At 50.1% G+C, this 15729-nt stretch overlaps 1 pseudogene; it reads left to right on the forward strand.

The window, feature by feature from the left end:
- The first annotated feature begins 592 nt into the window (after positions 1 to 592).
- On the forward strand, positions 593 to 15445 carry LOC147117034 (myb-related transcription factor, partner of profilin-like; annotated as a pseudogene).
- The last annotated feature ends 284 nt before the right edge of the window (positions 15446 to 15729 follow it).

Consider the following 15729-nt stretch of genomic DNA (forward strand, 5'->3'; position numbering starts at 1 on the left):
AATGTGCAATTCCCAGTAAAATTGTGAAACTGAAATACAAATTATATGAACCACTGGAGGAAGCTATTAAAATGCGTGTATCTGGACAAGCTTCAGATGTGTAAAACCAACCAATATCAGATTTGATGTGCAGTACATCAGCAATCCGAATCCTGCATTCTGCTCAGCATTAGTATAAATGTTCAGTTCCTTAAAGCATTATTATTATTTTTATGGTTAGGCTTTAGATGCACAAATCAAATTGCTTATTTCAGCAAGTCATGTTGCATCCTGATTAAAGGTAGTGAAGCAGCAACTGTATAACCCCTGAAAACGGGCGCGCGGATCGCTGTGCGCGATTAACCCGCGCCCGTTCATTGCGTAACAGGCAGCGCGTTAAATTGGTGCTGCCAGCTCTTTTAAATGATTGCTGCATGCAGCCAGCGCTCCCCGCACTGCTCATTAGCTGCACGCATCAGCAGGGGGCCCGATATCATGAGAGGCTAGTGCTACTTAAAGGCAGGCTGCACCTCCTAAAGGGGAGGTGCATTGTGACTGCACAAAATGGTGGGAGTTTTTCAAAAGCCAATTTGGGCTATGATACTTTTGAGCAATGGCCAAACATGCGAGAGAGCGAGCACCAAGGCTTTCAGACAATGCACTGGAGGTCTTGGTGGAAGAGGTGGAAAGAAGCAGAGATGCTCTGTATCTGCAGAGGAGCAGGAGATCCTCCAGACACCTGCTCAAGAGGCAGTGGGAACAAGTAGTGGTGGATGTCAATGCCATGAGTGTTGCTCCAAGAACGTGGATGCAGTGTAGGAAGAAGTTTAACGATCTGACATGAGTTGTCAAGGTGAGTGACTTCATCTTCAAATGGCACATCCTACCAACTGTACCAATACCCTCATTCACTGCTCAATTCACTAACCCCATCACCCACCCATCAACAGTCTCTATCAATCAGTCCTCAACCCTTCAATTCATATGCTTTACCTCACCCTCACACACTTAAGTACTGTTGCAAGCCTCACACGCGCAACTCACAGCTCGCACACACTGGCAGCTATTCAAGCATGACAGCCACATCACCCAAACATATTTCAGGACACTCAGTGACACACTTCCTTAGTTCTGGCAGGAGAAGGTGGCACATAACAGGTGATCGCAGGAAAGAACTGGAGGAGGACAAACATACCTGCATGTTTTAACCCCCATGGAGGAGACGGTGCTGACCATCAAGGGAAAGGGCATCACTGAAGCCGTGGCCACTGGCAGGGCTGGAGGGATCGATGATGGAGGTATCTGCATACCTAATCCTCCTTCTCTCATCCCACTTCTTCCTCATGCCACAATCTCTTCTGACTGAGAAGCTGCTGATGGTTTAAGCACTCACTTCTTACTTTCTCCTCTCCCCTCACCACAACCCAACCCTTGTCCCTTTTTTATTTCAGATACCCAAGGACTGGAACCTTCCCAGGCAGTGGAGGAAGAGGAATAAGACAGTGAAGTTGAAGAGACACCGTCACTCGATCTTACACTTGCAGCCACCAGCTCAGAGACTACAAAGGATTACATAGGATATACAGCACAGAAACAGGCCTTCCGGCCCAACCAGTCCATGCCAGCATTTATGCTCCACTTGAGCCCCCTCCCATCTTTCCTCATCTAACTACCCTCTATTCCCTTCTGCCTCATATACTTATCCAACTTCCCCTTAAATGCCTCTATACTATTCGCTTCAACCACTTCCTGTGGTAGCGAATTCCACATTCTCATCACTCTCTGGGTAAAGAAGTTTCTTCTGAATTCCCTATTGGATTTTTTGGTGACTATCTTATATTGATGGCCTCTAGTTTTGCTCTTCCCAACAAGTGGAAACACTCTCTCTGTACCTAATTTATCAAAACCGTCCATAATTTTAAAGACTTCTATTAGGTCACCCCTCAGCCTCCTCTTTTCAAGTGAAAAGAGACCCAGCCTGCTCATCCTTTCCTGATAGGTATAACCTCACATTTCTGGTATCATCCTTGTAAATCTAAGACTGACACTGCACGTATTTTATAGGCTAGGATAGAGGAGGGATTTGCACATGGTGAGACACATGTCTCATGTGAGACACCAGGCAAAAGTGTGCAGGAGCCAGGGCAGGGGGAATAGATAGCGCAGGTGCCAGCTTGCCAGAGGGTGAGGTCACACTCTAGTTCTGCTGTAGAAGACTCAGATGAGGGCTTCAATGGGCCAGGCTACAGTGAGCAGCCTGGAAGGTGCATAAAAGTTAAGAGCCACAGTCACCACAGGCAAGGCTGTCCTTGCCCTACTTTGAGGTTGCTGCAGTTGCCATATTTCTGTCACGACCTCTTTAGTGAAGCAAAGACATCACATGCATTGGTCCTCGCTGAAGTTGAGGTAAGAGAATTGCTCCCTAAAGACCCTCGGCGGATATGGCCTCCTGCTGAGTGCCCTTCTCCCCCTCCTCTTTCTCCCTCTTCAAGCAGCATGTCCTGCTCTGCCTGGCCTCCCTTCATTCTCCCAGTCATGCTCAATTCCCAGAGGAAGCCCCACCAGGCCACCCATGACTGGAAGCAACTTGTTTCAGCACAAGCTTTTAAACCAACAAAAAAGTACTTCAGTACCAGCCAGATCACTCCCTGTAGACTATTCAAACTTTAGACAAGTATAGGAAAGTTCCAAAAAGCATGTAGAATTGCACCAACAGCCAGGAGAAATAATCCAGCAACTAACCTGTAAGTAGTAGATGATGCCTTTAACTAGTATTGGTCATGGGTTTCTTCATTCCGTTTAGCATTGTGTTCAGCTGTGCGAGGTTAAGACAAGTCATAGGCTGGAGGGTGGATTTTGAAAATGGCAGCGCTGGCGTCAAATCAGCGTTGCACACTGAATGATGTCATAATCTACCTGCTCTGCATGCTGCCGGTGGTTGTTATGTGCGTGTGCGCAAACCCCTTTACCAAGATGGCGTCCTTCTCACATCCCGTCAGAAGTGTGCACACGCATCTTAGACCACATTTTCGAGCATTAGGAAGCTGAGTAGTGCCTAAAAATGGGCACTACACTGTCCAATTTCACACCCGTGCATCATGTAACTGTCTCTCTGAACTGAAGGGGCTATTCTTCATAGTGAGTGTGAGCAGAATAGTCAACTATAGGAGATGTCACAGCTGATCCTGCCATACTCACTTTTCAGGGCAGGTCACAATAGCAGTGAGGAGGGGGAACCCTGGCTAATGTTTTCTCTCTCTAGCCCAGGAACACGAGAGCCATCAGTAGCACACGTTTTTTTAAATTCGTTCATGGGATGCGGGCATCGCTGGCAAGGCCAGCATTTATTGCCCATCCCTAATTGCCCTTGAGAAGGTGGTGGTGAGCCGTCGCCTTGAACCGCTGCAGTCTGTGTGGTGAAGGTACTCCCACAGTGCTGTTAGGGAGGGAGTTCCAGGATTTTGACCCAGCGATGATGAAGGATCGGCGATATACTTCCAAGTCAGGATGGTGTGTGACATGGAGGGGATCTTGGAGGTGGCCGTTGTCCTGTCCATAGCTGGTGCCGAGGTCGATGCCGGGTGGTCCGTCCGGTTTCATTCTTATTAATGGCCCAGTAATTCCTCTCTGAATGCGTGAGTACGGTCGGGGTACTCACGCGTCTGGCCAGAGGAAACGCCCGTGTTCAGCATGCACAGCGCATGCGGGGAAAACCGGCATTTCCAGTCCTCTGAACGAAGGGGTTCAGAGGCACAGCGCGTGCGACTGCACAGGCAGCGCTTGCGCAGTGAACTTCGTCGATTTCATTCATGGATTCAGTGAGGGTAAGTCCTTACAAGTTACACTTGAAAAAAGCATGTGTAAAGTTGCTCCAAGGCTGCAGAGGAAGATATATTTTATCGTGGAGCTTCTGAAAGGCAATATTTTTGTTTGGGAAAGGGAGGAAAGTTATTTTAAGAAATGCTGAGGTAAGTTTTAAAGTTTAAATTTTTTTATTTAAACGGGTTTTCAGTACGGTAGGTAGAAGGAGCAATTGTGGCTGTGTGAATTGAATGTGAGAATGAGTGTTCTAAAATGAGTAATGTAACATTTCCAACGCTTTTAAGAAAGAAACTTTTCATCAGTAATAAGTAATTATGTATGTATGTCCGCATATATTCCTTTACGTATATGTATGTATGTTTTATATTCCTTTACTTGTGTATGAATGTATGTTTTTAATTATGATTTTCCAATAAGTTACTTTCTCTGAAAGTCATAATTAAATACATACGTTCATACACATAAGTAAAGGAATATATACATACACGCAAAGGAATATATACAGACATACATACATAATTACTTAAAAGAATATATTACTGATGAAAAGTTTCTTTCTTAAAAATGTTGGAGTCATTTTCACATTTAATAAACACAGCAAATTCAATTCACATAGCCACAATTGATCCTTCTACCTACAGTACTGAAAACCCATTTTAAAAAACAAAAATAAACTTTAAAACTTACCTCAGCATTTCTTAAAATAACTTTCCTCCCTTTCCCAAACAAAAATATTGCCTTTCAGAAGCTCCACGATAAGAAATATCTTCCTCCGCAGCCTCTGGAGCAACTGTACTCATGCTTTTTTCATGTGTAAGTTGTAAGGACTTGACCTCACTGAAAGCATGAATGAAAGCGGCGAATTTTACTGCGCACGCGCTGCCTGTACAGTCACACGCGTTCTGCCTCTGAACCCCTTCGTTCAGAGGACAGGAAATGCCGGTTTTCCCCGCATGCGCTGTGCATGCTGAAAACCGGCATTTCCTCCGGCCAGACGCGTAAGTACCCCGACCGTACTCGCGCGTTTGGAAGGGAATTACTGGGCCAACATTTTACATGTCAATAAAATGAAAAATTTAAAAATTGCACGATTTGCCCCCTCGCATCTGCGACTGAGGGTCCAAGGAGGTGCATTGCGCAAGAGGTCATCATCGTACGTATCCTCACACTGTTCCCTTTCGGGAACTGTATGAAGTGGTGGAAGGATTTCTGGCCACGTTAACACTCCTTCCGTGACCATAACCATCTTCATACCAGCCATTAGGGTGATTAGTCCTATGGCGTGAGGGTTTTACGGGCTCCCACAACCCATCTGAGGGGGGGGGGCACCCACACCCACGGACGCAAGTATCCTGCTGGATGTCCACCCAGAATTTATAGTTGGAGCTCCGACTCCACTTGCCGGGACTGTCTGGAGCGGGGTTCGAAACCCTACTCCTTCTGGCCCAGCGGCGGGGATGCTTACCGCTACGCAAAAGGCCCATTCCGTGCAAAAGGTGACACCCATACGTTTCCTGCGCCTTTTCCCTCCCCGTGACTGGAGCCCTATGCTGCCACTTGAAAGACCAAGCTATCATCTGCCCTTTTTGCGGCGCCTTTGACTTCTCATTACCAATGATGAGCAGGCGCTGCGCCTCCACCTCATTGAGGAGATTGCTGAGGTCATCATCAGTTCAATTGTGAGTTCTTTTAATGCCGTGAATTGTGCTCATTCCAGCCATTTCACGTTGCTAATCGGATTGGGCCTTTGGCGTAGCGGTAGGATCCCCGCCGCTGGGCCAGACGGGGTAGGGTTTCGAACCCCGCTCCAGACAGTCCCGGCAAGTGGAGTCGGAGCTCCGGCTCTAAATTCTGGGTTGACATCCAGTGGGATATTTGCGTCCGTGGGTGTGGGTGGCCCCCCCTCCTTGTATAGCTTGTGGGAGCCCGTAAAACCCTCCCGCCACCCTAATGGCTGGTTCAAAGATGGTTACGGTCACGGAATGAGCGTTAATCGCGGCCATAAATCCTTCCACCACTTCATACAGTTCCCCAAAGGGAACAGTGTGAAGACACGTATGACGACAACATTGCTAAATAAATAAATGGAATAAAAAAATTCTTTTAGGGCTTTTAAAAGTCTTTAAATTGCTTTAATTCTGTTTAAAACTACTTCAGATTCTTCAAAATAATGTAAACGTTTCTAAAAGTTTATAAAAGTTACCAAAAGCTTCATAAAAATACCAAATACCTATTTAAAATGCTGCTTTGCATGTAAAAATGCTTAGCAGCTTGTGAGAAACATTGGGGGCGTGTCCTATTAAACTGAGACCTCAAGGGGCGTGTCTCAGTTGCACAGCGCGCTACAGGCTTCGCGCTGGCTGCACTCCTGGGCGGCGTGATGTCAGACGCTGCCCGGGAGTCAACATTTTAAAACCGCAATTCCAGGCGTCCCTGAAGCTCAACGGCCGGCGCGTCGGGTAAGTGCATATCGGGGGCTTGCACGCGCGGCAAGCCCCCGACCCGAATTTCTGGGCCATTGTGTTTCGTGGCGGTTTGTTACAACTGAGTGGCTTGCTAGGCCATTTCAGAGGTCAGTTAAGAGTCAACCACATTGTTGTGGGTCTGGAGTCACATTTAGGCCAGACCGGGTAAGGATGGCAGATTTCCTTCCCTAAAGGACATTAGTGAACCAGATGGGTTTTTAACGACAATCTGATAGTTTCATGGTCACCATTACTGATACTAGCTTTTTATTCCAGATTTTTTTATTTTACTGAATCCTCCGTGATATTAACTAATGAAGCACAGGCTACAAATTGAACCTGGGAATCTTTTGACCTTGGTGGCTCAGTATCACCAGCAGTTGTATTCTGTGGGGAGATTCCTACATCATATAGGCATGCAATTTGCAAACTAGAAGCATGTCATTTCAAGGAAATTTGAAAATATATGACTAAGATTGCAGCTCTACCCAGTTGTGGTTCAGATTGAGTTATGTTCATTGTTAAATCATCATGATGAATAAATGAGGTCACCTGTTGCCTCATCACTCTGACTTAAGACCTGTTCTGGCTGGAGTACAGCAGAAGTCAAAGTCAACTGCAAGTGGTTTTGGGCTGTTCCCACTGGCATCAGCGTCAGACTGCTCCTTATCCCTTCACTAATGACATTCACTCTAATTACTGTAAGACTTCCCGAATAACAGGGCTACGAGCCTAGCTAGCCATACAATTTTCTGTCCTGGCACTTTCCAGAAGCCAATTGGTATTTGTTGCTGATGCTAGCATCGGAACTCGGAAGCCATTCAGTTTGCCGCCCTTTAAGCTGCTCTCCGCCGCGAGGGGAGGTGGGGCAGCCCCAGGGCAATCTGGAAAATAGGTTGTACGCTCACTGCATTGGTTCGACCCAGGATGAGGAGGCCTTGTTGAATGAATGGTGCTTATTTTTTTTAACTTGCCATACCATCTTCCAGATCATCCCTCGCAGTCCTGTTCTGTTCCATGATCATGAATTTAATAAATATCCACAGATATTTTAAATAGCAATAAATGGCAGAATGCTGGCTGCAGTGAACAGATCTCTGAAGCATTGTTGGGAAGGTGCAATCCGTCTGTACGCCATTTACCTTTTATTCATTGCATATTGCAGACTGTGGTTTCAACCTGTCCTGTTTCTGCTTGGCTGCCTTCCTGTTGACAATGATCATGATAACAGTATTGTTTTGATAATGTAATAAATCACACCCATAACATCCCTGACTGCTGTAATACACTAGCTGTGAAATACTACATTTTAAAGAAAGAACTTGCCTCTCTAGAGCGTTTTTCACATCCCAGGACGTCCCAAAGCGTTTTACAGTCAATTAAGTACTTTTGAAGTGTAGTCACTGTTGTAATATAGGCAAATGCAGCAGCCAATTTGCACACAGCAAGGCTCCACAAACAGCAATGAGATAAATGACTAGATAACATGTTTTGGTAGTGTTGGGTTGAGTGATGAATGTGGGCCAGAAGAACTCCCCTGCTCGTCTTTGAATAGTGCAATGGGATCTTTTATATCCACTCGAGCAGGCAGTCAGGGCCTCGGTTTAACATCACATCCAAATGATGAAACTTCTGTCAATGCAGCACTCCCTCCGTACTGCACTGATGTGTCAACCTGGATTATGTCAACCTTCTGATTCTGTGACAAGAATGTTGTAAGTTGTATCATGCCTTAAAAGTACTAAAATTATTAGTAATCCCCCCATGGCCTCGCCCCTCCCTATCTCTGTAATCTCCTCCAGCCCTACAACCCTCCGAGATATCTGCGCTCCTCTAATTCTGGCCTCTTGCGCATCCCCGATTTTAATCGCTGCACTGTTGGTGGCCGTGCCTACAGCTGCCAAGGCCCTAAGCTCTGGAATTCCCTCACTAAACCTCTCCACCTCGCTACCTCTCTTTCCTCCTTTAAAACACTCTGTAGGAGTCTACGTACTCCTAGCAAAAAATACTGAACTCGGAGAGGTTCAACAGAAAAGGTTTAATTGTTGAGGCTGCATGCTGAACACAAAATGGAGTCAGAGACTACACAAAGTATAACTGTCTTTCATCAGTCCACAGCTTAGACTGCTCCTCCCCCGCTCTGGGCTTAACTATGTTGCAGATCGAGTTTCTTAAAGGTGTGATCCTTCTTAAAGGCATGACGCCTGATTTATAGTCTACAGACCGGAAAGTGGATTGTGTCCGTTCTGTGATCAGTACGCCACACAGCTCCCCCCAGAATCCGCTAGTAGGGAGTGTACGAACCGGCGTGGCGGCTTGATGGCACGGCCGGAACGGCTCTTGGCGGTTGGTGTCGGGAGCAGGGCGGTCGGACGCGTGGGGCTCTTAGGCGGTCTGCCCCGCGGTGGGGGTTGGCCCACTTGAACGGGTTCGTCGGGCTCTAGGTGCGCCAGCTTGAGCCAGTCGACCGACACCGTGTCAGTTCTGCCGCCCACTTCGAGGAGGAAGAACTTGTTCCCCATCTGGAGTACCTTGTAGGGTCCATCGTATGGGGGCCATAGAGGTCCTCGGTGGGCGTCATGGCGCACGAAAACAAATTTGGCCATGTGCAGGCTAGGTGGTACGCGGGTTGCTGGTTCGCCGTGCCGGCCGGTGGGTACCGGAGTGAACTGTTGTGCTCGGTTGGTGAAAGCGCGGCGTTGCTGGTCAGCCGACCAGGGGTCGTGGCGGTGGGCAGGAACTCTCCGGGTACGCGCAGCGGCTGGCCGTACACGAGTTCCGCCGCCGAGGCTTGCAGGTCTTCCTTGACCGCGGAGCGTAGGCCGAGTAGCACCCACGGGAGGCGGTCGATCCAAGCCTCATCCTCGAGGCTGGCGTGGATGGACGCCTTCATGGACCTGTGGAAACACTCGCACGGTCCGTTGGCTTGGGGGTGGTAAGCCGTGGTGCAGTGAACGGCCACCCCGAGCTTTCGGGCAATGGCGGCCCACAGATCAGAGGTGAACTGCGGGCCTCTGTCCGACATCATGTCGGAGGGGACGCCGAACCGAGCGACCCAGGTACCGATGAACGCCCTCGCGATGTCGGCGGTGGTGGTGGACATCAGTGGAATGGCCTCGGGCCAGCGGGTGGTACGGTCCACGATTGTCAGCAGGTGCGTGTGACCTTGTGATGGCGGCAGGGGGCCGACGAGGTCGATGTGGACGTGGTCGAATCTTCTTTCTGGCACGGTGAACTCCTCGAGTGGGGCTTTGACATGCTGGTGGATTTTAGCACACTGGCAAGCTATGCAGGATCTGGCCCAGATGCGCACATCTTTGCGCAGGCCGCGCCAGACAAATTGGTTGGCCACCAGTCTAATGGACACGCGGGTGCCGGGGTGTGAGAGGCCGTGGATGATGTCGAACACCCGTTTTTGCCAGGATGCCGGGACTACGGGGCGGGGTTGTGCCAAGGAGGTGTCGCATTTGACTGTGATGGCGGACAGGCTGCAGGCAACGTCGGTCAGTCGCAGCCGTGGGAGGGTAGTGGGCGCGGAGAGCAGATCGGGGTCGGTGCGTTGCTCCGCTGCCAGTTGAGCATAGTCCACTGCCAGGTGGGCGCCGTGGACGGCGGGGCGGGATAGGCAGTCGGCCACCACATTGTCTCGACCGGAGATGTGCTGGATGTCCGTGGTGAATTCGGACACCGCAGCGAGCTGGCGTTGTTGCTTGGCTGACCACGGGTCCGCAGATTTCGCCATCGCGAATGTCAGGGGTTTGTGGTCGACAAATGCGGTGAAGGGGCGGCCCTCCAGAAGAAATCTAAAATGGCAGACTGCCAGGTACAGTGCGAGGAGCTCGCGGTCAAAGGCGCTGTATTTGGCCTCCGGGGGGCGCAGTTGGCGGCTGAAAAAGGCCAGCGGTTGCCAGGCCCCATCGACCCACTATTCGTACACGGCGCCGACCGCGTGGTCGGAGGCGTCCGTGGTGAGGGCCACCCTGGCGTTGGGCTGTGGGTGAGCGAGCATGGTGGCGTCGGCGAGCGCCTTTTTGGTCGAGTCGGAAGCGGTCAACATGTCCGCCGACCACTCGATCGCCATTCTGTCTTTCTTACCCCAGAGGGCTTCGTATAGGGGCCGCATGAGGGAGGCTGCTCCGGGAATGAAGCGGTTGTAAATGTTGATCATCCCCAAGAACTCCTGGAGGCCTTTAATGGTGGTAGGCCGGGGGAACTGCTGGACGGCTTGCACCTTGGCAGGCAGGGGAATGGCTCCGTCCTGCGTGATGTGGTGGCCGAGGAATTCGATCCTGCTGAGGCCGAATTGGCACTTGGCTGGGCTGATGATGAGCCCGTGCTCACTGAGCCGCTGGAACAGGGTGCGGAGGTGCTCGATGTGTTCCTGCTTGGAGGAACTAGCTACCAGGATGTCATCTAGGTAGACAAAGAGGAACTTCAGGTCCCGGAGGACCGAGTCCATGAGCCGCTGGAAGGCCTGGGCCACGTTTTTGAGGCCGAAGGGCATTCGGAGGAACTCGAATAGCCCAAAAGGGGTGATTATGGCCGTCTTGGGAACGTCCGTGGGGTGGACTGGCACATGATGGTAACCACGCACCAGGTCGACTTTGGAGAAGACTGAGCGGCCGGCCAGTCTAGCCGAGAAGTCTTGAATGTGCGGTATGGGGTACCGATCCGGCGTGGTGGCGTCGTTTAGGCGCCGGTAGTCCCCGCAGGGGCGCCATCCCCCGTCGGGTTTGGTGACGATGTGGAGTGGGGAGGCCCAGGGGCTGTTGGAGCGGCGGATGATGCCGAGCTGTTCCATTGTGGTGAACTCGGGAGGCGCGACCTCCAGCTTGGCCGGGTCCAGCCTGCGGGCTTGGGCATACACCGGTGGGCCTGTGGTGGGGATGAAGTGTTCTACCCCGTGCATAGCAACCTTCGCGGAGAAGGTCAGGTTGGTGAGGGCTGGGAACTCAGCCAGGAGTGCTGAGTAGTTGTCCGTTGAGCGGGCGCGGCACTGCCACGCCATTTCGGCGGGTTGGGGGGGGCCATGGCGCCCGGGACAGGTGACATGGTGTTCATGTCCACGAGGCGGCGCCGAGGCATGTCGACCAACAGGCCGTGGGTGCACAGGAAATCCGCACCGAGGAGCGGGGAGAGCACCTTGGCGGTGATAAACTCCCAGTGGTAGCGGCGGCCTGCGAGGTCGATGGTGACGGTGCGGGTGCCGTACATCCGGATGTCGGTGCCGTTGGCGGCAGCCAGCGCAGGGCCGCGGCCGCCTCGCTGGATCTCGAGGGCGGACACGGGGATGATGCTGCGCTGCGCGCCCGTGTCGCATAGGAAACGGCATCCGGAGGCGCTGTCCGTAACGTACAGCAGCGCGCCTGTTTGCCCCACGGCCATCGTGTAGGCCGGTGTGGGGGCGGTTGGAAACGTGCAGGGATGGCTGCAGCGGCGTGCCCGTGCGCCAAACCGGGTATGGAAGTAGCAGTAGCCCTGGGTCGGAGGGCTTGGGGGACGTGGGGGCCTGGGGGGCCTCGTGGCCGAGCTGTGTGGCCGCGCGATAGAGGGTGGCGCGCGCGCCGACGCTGCGGAGGCCAGGTCGGGGGTGATGGCGTGGTTGGAGCTGGCGGACAGGAGCATATCGGCTTCGTCGGCTAGGGCCTCGAGGTCCGTGAGGCTGGACGCCACGATCGCCGGGCGGATGCTGGGAGGTAGTTGGCGGATAAAGAGCGTGCGGAAGAGGGAGCTGGGCAGTTTCTCGTCGGTCAGAGCAAGCATGTGTGAGAGCAAGTCTGATGGCGTGGAGTCACCGAGGCCCGGGAGGTCGAGGAGGTGGCAGTTGCGCAGGAATTGGGAGGCTGTGAATTTTTTAATGAGCGCGGCTTTGAGATGTGCGTACTTGCCTTCCTCCGGAGGGTTTTGTAGTGTTGTCCAGACTTTCGTGATTGTGGAGCTGCCCAGGGAGGCGAGGAGGTAGTCGTACATCGTTGCATCGGCGGTGATGCCGCGGAGCCGGAATTGCAATTCGGCTTGAAGGAACCAGGCGGTGGCTAGGTTCTCCCAGAACTCCGGCAGCTTCACAGAAACTGCGTTTGTGTTAGCCATGGTTACGCTTAGGAGTCGTCCTGAGTGTCGGGGTCACCAATGTAGGAGTCTACGTACTCCTAGCAAAAAATACTGAACTCGGAGAGGTTCAACAGAAAAGGTTTAATTGTTGAGGCTGCATGCTGAACACAAAATGGAGTCAGAGACTACACAAAGTAAAACTGTCTTTCATCAGTGCACAGCTTCGACTGCTCCTCCCCCGCTATGGGCTTAACTATGTTGCAGATCAAGTTTCTTAAAGGTGTGATCCTTCTTAAAGACATGACGCCTGATTTATAGTCTACGGACCGGAAAGCGGATTGTGTCCGTTCTGTGATCGGTACGCCACAACTCCTTCAAACCTACCTCTTTGTCCCATCTGTCCTAATATCTCCTTATGTGGCTCGGTGTCAAATTTTGTTTGATAATCGCTCCTGTGAAGCACCTTGGGATGTTTTACCATCCTAAAGGTGCTATTTAAATGCAAGTTGTTGATGTAAAAAAAGGAAAGACTTGCATTTATATAGCACCTTATCACATCTAACGGCAATCTCCCAAAGTGCTTCACAGAGGCTAATTGATTACTCTTTGAAGAAGAGCCGAGAGTTGTACAAGTGTGCTGGATAGCTTTTCTCCCTCAAGCAACACCACAAAAAAACAGATTAACTGGTCATGCCTCGCATTTACTGTTTGAAGGGTTTTGCTGTGGCTGGCACATTTGCCTACAGTAAATGCATTTCAAAAAGTAATTAATTGGTTATGAAGCACTTTGGTAGGTGCCAAGAATGTAATGAGGCGTTCTATCAATGCAGGATCTTTCTTTCTAGTGTAGCGATGTAGACACACAACAAGATCACACAGACAGCAATAAGATGACTAACCAGTGAATGGGTGTTTGGCCGAGGGAGGAATGCTGGCCCGTGTACCCAGAGAATGCCCCCTTCTTCTTTCAATAGTGCCATGGAATCTTTAACATCCACCTGAAAAAAGGCCTCGGCTTAATATCTGACCCGAAGAGCAGCCTCTCTGACACAGCAGCACTCCCTCAGTGCTGCGCTAAGAGTGTCAGCTTAGATTATGTTCTCAACTCCTGGAATGATGCTTGAACCTTCTGACTCAGGGGCAAGAGTACAACCAACTGAATCAAGCTGCTACTTGATTTCTTTTTGAAGCCAAGATTTGTCTGGTTCTTAAAAACATAATGTGTGCTTGTGATGGGACAAGATAAACAAGATACTGTAGTTGCTTGGCATCAATCGTGACTCACCCCCTACCTGGGTTTACACAGCTGAGCTTTCAAACTCATCCTTTTTTTAGATAGATTTTGAACAAGTAAGAGATCAGAGTGTACAGTACAGTGGGGTTAATATTGTTGACATTGAAATCAATCCAGGGCGAAACTGAGAGTTTAAGTGGGATCCACTTGACTCAGTCCAGATATAGGCTTAAGCTCTGCAGCATCCACAACTCTGCAGGCTTTAGTGGCGCATCTTTTAAATTAAACACCACGACTAAAGAACGAACTTGCATTTATATAGCGCCTTTTACCACCACAGGATGTCCCAAAGCTTTTTACAGCCAATGAAGCACTTTTGAAGTGTCGTCACTGTTGTAAATGTAGGGAGAAGGGATGGCAGTGATGTGACCTCTGGGTAGTGCTGGTTATCTGGAGATAGAGGAAAATTCCCGGGTCTTTATTTTTTTTGGCTTTTTAAAAGGTGAAGGGGAAAAATTCGGTATCGGCCATTTTGAGGCGCTAGTATTGGCCGGGCGCAAAGTTTAGCGCCCGGCGCTAATTATCGCCTCCGACTGCAAAATTTGCCTCTATCGCCCCTGGAGGTGATTTGAGTGTTAAATCAGGTGCTACATACCTCTCTTAAGGCGCAGTCAGGGAACGAGGCGCTACCTCAGAGCACTACCGAAGCTCAGATGATGCCAATTACCATGGAAACCAGACAGACTGGCGCCATCCAGTTCTTAAAGGGGCGTGGCCATCTTGCTGGCCAGCCACACCCTGCTCACTGCAGCCTTGAATCTCGGCCTGGAGAGACCTCAAAAGCAATTGTGTTGGAAGCACTAATGGATAGGCCCAGGGAAAGAGCTCGGCACTTAGGAACCAGAAAAGTAGTGCTGAGGGCCACAACTCCTTAGGACAGCATTAAAACCAATAATTTTGCTGAAAAACAAGGCAGGAAGCGCCCGGCTTTAAATAGCGCTCCCCCAGCCCCTTCCCGACTTGAAAACGTTCCCTTCTACCTGTTGTTCCTAGCGGCAGGCGCTAAGGCAGGGGGCGCAACTCAATAGCCGGTCTGGGGCACTACCGGGGCATTGCATGCTTGACCGACGTCACGATCTGCGGGCGCAGGCGATCATGGCGGCAGTGCTTAGCGCCGCCGCAAAAGGACTGATCAATCTCGCGAGCGGCGCTAAAATTGCCACGCTCGGGCGCTAAGTTCCTAGCGCCCCATTAGTGCCCCCCCAAGGCGCTAACAGGAGGCGCTAACCAACCGAATTTTTCCCACTAAATGTATTAAATCCCTTCGAGAAAGTGTTTTCCGGGTCTTTATTTTTTTTAATAAAATCTATAATCTGACATATTCTTAATTGTGATTTGTCCTACCTGCTTCCAGTTTGTCTGAAGACTCAAAAATGTCTGTTAATGTATGAAATGCTGCCTGGTGAATGGGTTCAGTTTACAGAGAGATGAGAACATTTAAAATAACAGCTCTGGGGTGTACCTGGAGATACCCATCTCAAAATCAACCTATTAACACAATTCACCATTATTTCAATTGACAAATTGATGGTAATAGAATCACGTTATTAGCCATTCAGCAGCGAACAAAGCAGATTAAGACAAACTGCTCCATTAAAAGCAGATGGCATGCAGCGTGCAAAAAGCAGGGGAATGTGCAGCATGTGTGCGACTGGTTTTGACGGTTCTTGATTTCGCCACTAGGTGGCGCAACCAACCTGAGGGATGTAACATGGCTTCCCGTGGGAACGTGCTTCTCATTCTAGCCAAGCCCCAGAGGGACATAAATACCAGCCAAGAGGAAGCACCGCACAGTTGTTTTGCTGCTGGAGACTGTGAAGAAGGCGACAGATGATAGATGGGGAGAAAAAAAAAAGAGAAAAATTAAAAGATATGAGAAATGAACGTGCCAGTTATAAGAATGTGATGGTAAAACTTCTGATTGGCAGAGTTCACCTACCCCGTCCCAGTCCAGTGTACGTTATTTTTACGACGAGTTAATGTCACGAGTAGCACGAAGACATTAAATATTTGTATGACAACTTGGCTGGTCGCAGATTCTACTCTGTGTTGGTTAATATGGAATTTTTCACATTTTAGTTTACAAATTCCTCTGTTTGCTACTGTAATTAAATTATT

Source organism: Somniosus microcephalus, chromosome 5, assembly GCF_052327205.1.
Source record: "Somniosus microcephalus isolate GS21.2 chromosome 5, FLI_Smic_1.0, whole genome shotgun sequence".
Taxonomy (NCBI): domain Eukaryota; kingdom Metazoa; phylum Chordata; class Chondrichthyes; order Squaliformes; family Somniosidae; genus Somniosus; species Somniosus microcephalus.